The sequence below is a fragment of the Brassica oleracea genome, chromosome C5, assembly GCF_000695525.1.
Source record: "Brassica oleracea var. oleracea cultivar TO1000 chromosome C5, BOL, whole genome shotgun sequence".
Classification (NCBI taxonomy): domain Eukaryota; kingdom Viridiplantae; phylum Streptophyta; class Magnoliopsida; order Brassicales; family Brassicaceae; genus Brassica; species Brassica oleracea.
In genome coordinates this window covers 45943733-45951981 of record NC_027752.1, presented here as the reverse complement: position 1 = coordinate 45951981, position 8249 = coordinate 45943733, and the positions used below count along the sequence as shown (strand labels likewise).

The window sequence follows — 8249 nt, the reverse complement described above, 5'->3', positions numbered from 1 at the left end:
ATGAATTTTGCAGGTTGATGGTTGAGAGAGATGCATGTGACACAAGCAAACAAGAAAAGGAAAAGAAACAGCAGGGAAGCATGTGACACAAACAAACAACTTTCAAATGTCGTAGCATGTGAATCCTAAAGTTCCATACGTTTCATATTCTTCCTTTATAATGTAGTAGCATGTTTAGAAAATTGTATTCTCCAAATTGTGCCTAACGGTTTCTTTCTCTCTTTTTTTGCTGCATTGTAAAATTCAAATTGTGCCAAACGTTTTCTCTCGTTTCATATTCTCTCAAACTATTTCTCTTTTATCATCTCTCTCTTACCATTTCACTTTCAAATGTCTTCTTCTTCTTCTTCTTCTTCTTCACAAAATTTTGAAGATATTTCGGATGAAGCATTTGATCAACTTTGGGACGAACAATTCGAGCAACTTTACACTCACCATGAAAATCGTCAAGCAGCTGCAAAGTCAAAAAAAAAGAGCTTACATTGAAAGACAACGTGAACAAGGACACATGCAGTTGTGGAACGATTATTTTAGTGAAGATGCAACATATCCTTCTCACATGTTTCGACGCCGTTTTAGAATGAACAAGCCTTTGTTCATGCGAATTGTTGATCGACTCTCCGCTGAAATTCCATACTTTCAGCAAAGAAGAGATGCTACTGGAAGGTTCGGTCACTCTCCATTACAAAAGGCAACAACAGCAATTCGTATGATGACATATGGTTGCCCAGCTGATGCAGTCGACGAATACCTCCGACTTAGTGAGACCACCGCGCTTTTATGCTTGGAACATTTTGTACAAGGAATCATAGATTTATTTGGAGAAGAATATCTAAGAAGACCCACACCAGAAGATCTTCAACGACTCCTTGATACTGGAGAGGAGCGCGGATTTCCCGGGATGATAGGAAGCATCGATTGTATGCATTGGGAGTGGAAGAATTGTCCGACCGCTTGGAAAGGTCAATATACACGTGGATCAGGAAAACCAACTATTGTTTTAGAGGCTGTAGCTTCAGAAGATGTTTGGATATGGCATGCATTTTTCGGACCTCCAGGTACCTTAAACGATATCAATGTTCTTGATCGATCACCGATTTTTGATGATATATTACAAGGTCGAGCTCCAATAGTCAATTATACTGTTAACGGACATAACTACCGTTTGGCTTACTATCTCACAGATGGTATTTATCCAAATTGGGCTACTTTTGTCCAATCTATTCGAGAACCGCAAGGTCCAAAAGCATCCTTATTTGCTACAAAGCAAGAAGCTGTTCGTAAAGATGTCGAGCGTGCTTTTGGGGTCTTGCAAGCTCGATTTGCCATTGTCAAAAATCCAGCTCTTTTGTGGGATAAAATAAAAATTGGAAAGATAATGAGAGCATGTATCATTCTTCATAATATGATCGTGGAAGATGAACGAGACAAGTACACTCTTACTGATGTATCAGTTTTCGAACAACCGGAATCAAGCCGAAGTTCACATGTCGATTTAAACTTTTCAACACAGATGCCTACAAATCTCCATAATGTTATGGGCATGCTGACCATTCGGAATGAAGTCCGTGATAACCAAATACATCAACGACTGAAAGCTGATTTGGTTGAGAATATATGGCAAAAGTTTGGAACTCCTCAAGATTTCAACTAATCGGTTTTTTCTCGTTCACGATTTGTATTTGTATTATTAATATGTTTTGTGTAATATTTATTAAAACTTTTATGTATGCTTTGATTTTAAATCATTCTACTTAAAAAAAAAAAAAAAATTTAAGGAACCTCAGTGTGGTTTACCAATGGAGGATGAAAAATTAAATACACTAACATGAGCCCTTAAGCTATCAAATCACAAAATTAAATACTACTTTAATGTTAAGTACCCATTTGGACTCCTTACTGATGGAGGTGGTCTAAGGTGTTTGAGTGTTTCTATGCAATACGTAAACATCAAAACTAATTTGAGCTATCACATCAGACTGCCTTGGTTTCCGTAAACAGTCGGTTTTTGAACTCCTTACTGATGGAGGTGGTCTAAGGTGTTTGAGTGTTTCTATGCAATACGTAAACATCAAAACTAATTTGAGCTATCACATCAGACTGCCTTGGTTTCCGTAAACAGTCGGTTTTTGAACTCCTTACTGATGGAGGTGGTCTAAGGTGTTTGAGTGTTTCTATGCAATACGTAAACATCAAAACTAATTTGAGCTATCACATCAGACTGCCTTGGTTTCCGTAAACAGTCGGTTTTTGAACTCCTTACTGATGGAGGTGGTCTAAGGTGTTTGAGTGTTTCTATGCAATACGTAAACATCAAAACTAATTTGAGCTATCACATCAGACTGCCTTGGTTTCCGTAAACAGTCGGTTTTTGAACTCCTTACTGATGGAGGTGGTCTAAGGTGTTTGAGTGTTTCTATGCAATACGTAAACATCAAAACTAATTTGAGCTATCACATCAGACTGCCTTGGTTTCCGTAAACAGTCGGTTCTGTGAGCCTGGACAGCTTAAATTTTTGGTCAAGATTTGCGAACTACTTACTGATGATGCAGCTATTGGTATCCAAGGCGTGGCCAAAGTTTAGATGCCAGCAGTTGGAGCTTATGGAAAGATTAAGAAAATTGGAGTGGTGAAAATTGGTGAAAGAGGATAGAGTAACTAAAACAGGGGCTTTCCTCATTGTTCAAAGTGTGATATAGCTTGATTATGCTCAAAATCTTAGGTAGCTGCAGGTTCACCGTTTTAGATGGCAGGCTTCTTTGAGAATGAGGAAATTGATCCCTCTATTTAGTTGAAACTTCGAGTGGATGGCTGTCAAGATTTTCTGGGATGACTATTTATTTAAATATGTATATTATCCCCTAGATTTCTAGTTATATATTTAAACAAATATATATATATATATATATATATATATGCATATTAATAAATTTTGTATTTTATTGTAATTAAAATATGTTAAATTGGCTAAAAATAAACATGTTAATTTATTTAATGAACCAATAAATTTAAATAAAATTCCAATCAAATTAATATCAACTAAAAATTATTTTATTAGTATTGTTTCAGTTTTACATTTGTAGGGTACACTCAATAAATAATTTTGATTATATATATATATATATATATATATACAAATTTTTTAGAAACATAAATAAGAAATTAGTTATTACTATATATATTTCAAAAATCTTTGCAAAAATATTTTTTGTAAAAAAAAATTACATTAATGGTTTTGATGTATAAATTATTCGTATTACCTTATTAAAAAACAATCTTTCCAAAAAAATAAACATTTGTAAGTAAATTATATAAATTATTATTAAGTGATGTCATGTTATAAATTCTTAAAGACATGTTATCTTTTTTTTTAGTGATATGTTATTTTTTTTAGTTAAAAGAATGTGGTAATGACACATGTCACAATCACTTATCAAATTATGCGTAGGGATAATCACAAGAGGATAAAATTTTCTTCCAGATTTGGGCTTATGTTTTTTTATTATATGTGATAAATAATCAATTTAGGGGGGGGTTATTGGGAGTTAAATTTTGAAGGAATTTTAAAATTTAGAGATTTCATTGTTATTGGTTTATGAATTCTTAAAATCTTATTAGAATTTTTTGTTATTGGTTTGTGGACTTTTAAATTCTATGAAAATCCTATGTTATTCAAAAAGTTTAGTTTTTATTGACTTTGTAATTCTATTAAACTCTTTTGTTATTGGGACATAAATTCTTTCTAGTTTTACTCATAACACTCAACTTTACAAATATCACATATAGTCATAGGATTCTCAAAATCTATGTAATAAATACACAAACACAACAAGATTTTTTTACATTTTTATTGTCAAGTCAAAGATAATTGTAAAAAGAAAATTAAAGATAAAAGAAATTATTAAAAATAACAATTTTTAAAAACAATAATCATGAAATATAACTATTTGGTATTAAAATAAAATCATGAGAAAATTCATAGGTTGATCTTAAAAACTTTAAAACAAAAATCAAACAAGACAAATCAAAATGTCAAAATATTAAAAAACCAAAATTTTTATTTAATTTTCAAATAGTTCTATTTTATGAAAGATTTTTTTTTAAAAAAATAAATAATAGAAAGATAAGTTTGGAAAGAAAAGTATATATGAAAATCTATAATAATCAATGACAATTTATACAATACATTGGGTAAGAATTCATCAAATCTACTTAACTTTTAAAAATCTATTAACTTTTAAAATTTTTAAACTCCACACAAATTCTATTTCCAATAGGCCCCCCTTAGTATTTATGTATATCTACAAACTCAGATAATATATTATTTTGCAGATTTTCTTTCCATATTTTGATAAGAAAATTAACTAAATCAACATCATTTTCATTCTATAAAATGGTTCCCACAACACTGATCAGAAACCATTATTTTCTCAACATTTAAAACAATGGAAAAGATATCAATGAAGTTTGCTCTTGTTATTTTCTTAGTTGTTGCATCCGGTAAATAAGTTTGGTATTTCATATGTAATATAAAAGTTCTAAAACCCAAATTTTTATTTATAACAACAACGATAGTGTACTGTTTTGGTTTTGCAGTGATGAGTATTGAGGCAACACGGTTATTAACCGAAGAAGCTCTTGAAACGGTTCTGCATGGTGAATCTTTGCCGCATGGCGAGGAAAAATTCCATTTTGGTGTTCACTGCGAGAAAGGGTGTCATGAGGAATGTTATCCCGATCAATTTATTACAAGATGTTTTTGTGTGTGCCCATAATCTGATACTATCCTGAAATAATAATGTGCTTTTCTAATATTAATGAAAAAACTGGTCCAGTTATGTTCTATCATGTTATTGTGTAATGATTTCTATCCAGTTTCTTGAATTTAAGGTGGGTAAAGCTCTCCAGCAAAAAATATATAGTCATGGTCCAGTCTCTCGCTCTCTCTAATTCATCGATGAGCAACAATGATAATACAATCGAGAAAAATAGATTGTTCATTGTATTTTTATGTAGTGAAATAACTGTAAATAGTAAACCCTAAGACCTAAAAATATTTCTTAAAATAATTTTTTCAAAATAGAAGAATAAAATGTGGACAAACAAAAATCAGATCCTAGTGAAGAAACTCTTGAAACTGTGTTGCTTGGTGAATCTTGGCTGCATAGTGTGAAACTACGAGATCCTAACTGAAGGAAGGGTTTCGTGTGCTACGCAGCGTTTTTAAAACCGGACCGACTTGGTGGTTGAACCGGATTCGACCATGAACCAGTTACATAGTCGGGTTTGGTGTAATAATTGGTTCGATCATTAATCGGTTACGTGGCCAGATTAGATCTCAGAGTTATTAAACTGATAAAACCATTAAAACTATCAAAATCTCTAAATCATCTATAAACATAAAATAAGTTTTTTTTTGTCAACAGCATTACAGACTCATATTGACCCTGTAAACCACACTGGGAGATGTTGATCCATGTGAACGACAAAAGACATATGTGTCCTGACACTGCGTGCTAGGTTATCCGCCTTTGTATTTTGCGTTCTTGGTACATGAATTATCTATGATCTTATGAAACTCTTTTTCAGACTCTTAATATTTATATTTGTAATTTTTATGTTTTAAATTCATTCATATTTTAATTATGTATTATATTTACTAAAATTACTTTTAAATCTAAACACTAAAAATAAACCAAATTATTGAACCACCTTTGATCCGGTCGAACCATATTGAACTGTGACCCAAAACTTATCCGGTTCAACTTCCGGTCTGGTTTTAAAAACACTGATGCTACGCAGTCCTAACAAAAAAATGGTATCGTGTCGTGTCACTCGTGTGCTATGTATTTCCAAACCATATGTCGTAACATGTTGTATATGCAACTGTTCTTTTAATAATCCCTTTTTCAAAAAAAAAAAACTATTTTTGTAATCGAACAAATAAGAGTATACTAAAGATGGACTCGCACGCCCTCGCGGATGTTAACTCTTACATTTTTTTTCATGATTAGTATTATATATTTTTATATGTATCATAATATAATTAACTGTATAAGTATTTGAATATTTTTAGGTTTCTATACATCACAATCAAACCCAAATCAAATAGGGTAATATGATTATTTTTGATTATTTATTTATTTTATATTAAGTTTAGTTTGAATTCAAAATACATGAACTAAATCGGTTAATATTGTTACTTTTGGTACAAATATTTGAACCGGGCTCAAATTCAATAGTTTTTGGATATTTGTATATTTCTATATATCAAAACTAAATTCATCTTGACTTGGGAAGACCCGATTCAAAACCCGCATAAAATTTTATAATACCCGAATGAAGCCTAGTTTTAAAACTCAAAAAACCTGATGCCCAAAAGAAATAACTCGTAACTGAAAAGGTATCCGAATGCCTATATCTAATTGATTATGTAAACAAAAAAAAATGTGTTAACCATTGTGAATTACTGTCACAAATAGAGTAATTTCATTCAAAAATGTTGAATTATTATAGTTAATTTGTAAAATAAATGCTGTCAAAAAATTATAGTAAATATAATTTATGAAGTAGTTAAAAAATGAGAAAATAAATGTAAAAGATATAATAAAAAATTAAAAAGAAATAAGTTTTGTATTGTACTTCTGCAATAAATGATGTCAACTTATTTAGTAACGATAATAAATGAAGTGATTAGAATTGATTAAAATAAAATAAAAATTTTAAAAACACTTAAAATAGGCAAATATTATTTTGTACTGCTATATATGTTTCCAAACAATTCTCATTTGTACTTCAGTTTTAATAATATAGATGATAAACCTATTATATTGTGTTAACATCAAAATATATAATGATAAACCTATCATTCAAAACACCTTTAAATTAACACTATATATAAAGCTACAAAAAATCTGAAACGTATTGTTGGATTAAGTGTTGATGCCATTGTCATTACAAAAAAGAAGTGGAATTTACACATAAATTTATATACTCTTTAAATCTTTCAGGAAAAAAGATGAAAAAGTGTTAAACTAAGAAATACTCAAATATAGAGTTCAAATGTTAACGTTTTATTTTCTGAAAAATGTTAACGTTTATCTTTGGAGGATGATCACCGTTGGATTCTAGCTAGGAGTTACCATGAGGAAAGTTTTTTGTGTAGTAGACTATCTTATCAATGCAAAGATCAGACTACACAACCATATCAGCAGATTAATTTTCTAATAAAAGCATGAGTCTGTTTTGCTTTGGGTTGATCAGTAAACAGTCTAACTTTCAAGGGAATATTCAAGAAATGAAGATCAGTAAGCTTTGCACAAAACAAAAAAAAAGAAGATCAGTAAGCTTAATAGATTAACATCCAGATCCGTGGCGCAATGGTATCGTGTCTGACTCCAGATCAGAAGGTTGCGTGTTTGATTCACGTCGGGTTCAAAATCCCGAAAACAATTCCGGAATATGTTTTTGCTATGTCCATTTTTGATGTCACTGATCCTTTCTTCCGTCCTCCTATCCGTAGCCTCAATTGAGGAATGTATTTTCAGGACAAGGGATCGTTAAGCAGCCCATCGGATGATTGAAACCAAGTTCTTGAAACAAAGGCTGGTTCAAGCATAAGACTGGCACTATGTATATTATAGATGAACAAAAGTTTTCACATGGTGTTGTATACCCCGGATGCTAATCTCGATATGAATATGATAGATAACAGAGTACGACACAAAAGTTTGTTTTCATTAAGAAACTTAAGTAGGAACCATAAGTTGTGCATCTAAAGTATATTAAACTCTCTTTCATGTTACATGGACATCGTTTTATTTTTTCGTCAATTTATTTAGTAAAACTTCATAATACTCCATAAATTGGTAGACTAACCACTATAAAATCACTATTTTCTAGAGAAATAGAGACAAAAAAAGTTTCAAATCTCTTTGACATTCATCATATGTTAGTGAAGGATACAACTATGCATTAAAACAATATTTCTCTATTTTTGAATTTTTCTTAAAATTTATGTTTTAACCCCTACGAAAATATTAATTTTTTTTGGTAAATGCTCTATATACTAAAGCCAGTGATCTTTAGTATTGTTTTAAAATTTTTAAACACTATCTACATTTGTATTAATGTATATTAAACTCTCTTTCATGGTACATGAGCATTGTTTTAATATTTTTTCAATTAATTTAGTAAAACTTCATAATGCTCCATAAATTGGTGGACTAACCACTATAAGAGAGCAGAG

The 8249-nt window shown here is 30.8% G+C and overlaps 1 long non-coding RNA gene and 1 other non-coding gene across 2 annotated transcripts; both read left to right on the top strand.

Annotated features, from left to right (window-relative positions):
* Positions 1-4432: 4432 nt before the first annotated feature.
* Positions 4433-4869, top strand: LOC106293651. Its single transcript, XR_001260571.1, has 2 exons — positions 4433-4501; positions 4598-4869. It is a non-coding gene; the product is annotated as an uncharacterized LOC106293651 (long non-coding RNA).
* A 2497-nt stretch (positions 4870-7366) lies between these two features.
* Positions 7367-7438, top strand: TRNAW-CCA. Its single transcript has one exon. It is a non-coding gene; the product is annotated as a tRNA-Trp (tRNA).
* Positions 7439-8249: the final 811 nt, after the last annotated feature.